Here is a 1,503-nt window from a genome sequence, read left to right as displayed (position 1 = left end):
AGTGTGATAATTCTAAATACAAAAAAATAGCGCGACATTTGCTATGATATGGCCGGGAGATGACTGGTGCCTATTTTGCTTAAAAAATCAGCGTCCAGAGCTAGCTGGTAATGTCAGATTCAATCTCAGGGCGGCTGCTGTTTGCAGACATTTCACCCTATTGTTGATGGCTCCAAGGAGACAGAAAATACTGCAATTATCCTACAATAGGCACCCTGCCCGAGAAAGTGCTGTAAGTATTGTAGTAGAGCCTCAGCTGATTCATTGTGATGCCATTCACTTTATATACACACACACAGGCATTTTACTACTACAGCGCTAGCTACATGCAAACAAGTAAGGTAATGGATATTAACTGTAGATAGATAGCACATAATTTATTCGTTCCAAGAACCTTACAAAGGACCAGGAGACATTCATTACATGTGGAGGAAAGGTGTTTTAGGCAGTTCAATAGGTAAGGGTTCTTTACAGTTAGAGCAGTCAGACTGTAGAATGCCTCTGCAAACAAGTAAGGTAGTGCGAATAACTATAGGCAGATAGAACATAATTTATTCCTTCCAAGGACCTTACGAAGGACCAGGAGACATTCATTACATGTGGAGGAAAGGCAATTCCAGCAACTAAATAGGAAAGAGTTCTTTACAGTTAGAGCGGTATGGCTGTAGAAGTTAATGAAATATAACTGTAGATAGATAGCACATAATTTATTCCTTCCAAGGACCTTACGGAGGACCAGGAGACATTCATTACATATGGAGGAAAGGCGATTCCAGCAACTAAATAGGAAAGAGTTCTTTACAGTTAGGCCCTGTGCGCACTGGGAAGTGGAATTTTCTTGAGAAAATCCGCGGCAAAATCCGGTAAGTGCGCACATAGCCTTATTAGGCTATGTGCGCACTTACCGGATTTTGCCGCGGATTTTCCGCGGATTTGCTGCATGTTTCGCTGCAGAAAATGTTCATAACATCTCTGCAGTGAATCACCAGCAAATCCTATGGAGAAAAAAAATCCTGTGCGCACTAGGCGGAATTTGACAGCTGCATGTTTTGCTGCGGGAATCCCGCAGCAAAAACAAGTGCATGTCACTTCTTTTCCGCACATCGCTGCGGGATTTCACTCCACTGACTCAATGTTAATCATGAAATCCCGCAGGGAATAACGCAGGCAGCAAATTCTGTGCGGTTCACTGCGTTTTCCTGCGTTATTCCCTGCGGTATTTCGCGGTTTACCTCCGGTAATGTGCATCGCTTGTCTGCGGTTTTGCAGGGAAGTGATGTCATTACAGGAAGAGGAAGCGGAGCAGAGAGTAAACACACACAGATCACACACACAGACATCACAGGCATAGAACACATAGACACAGACACATAGAACACACATAGAAAGAAAACAGAAATATAGGAAAAAAAGAACGTGGGCTCCGCTGCATATTTACCTTCCAGCCGAGGCAAGCACACAGCGGCGGGCCGGTATTCTCAGGCTGGGGAGGGAGAGGGGCAG

Source organism: Anomaloglossus baeobatrachus, chromosome 5 (genome assembly GCF_048569485.1).
Source record: "Anomaloglossus baeobatrachus isolate aAnoBae1 chromosome 5, aAnoBae1.hap1, whole genome shotgun sequence".
NCBI classification, from domain to species: domain Eukaryota; kingdom Metazoa; phylum Chordata; class Amphibia; order Anura; family Aromobatidae; genus Anomaloglossus; species Anomaloglossus baeobatrachus.
This window is presented reverse-complemented; position numbering follows the sequence as displayed.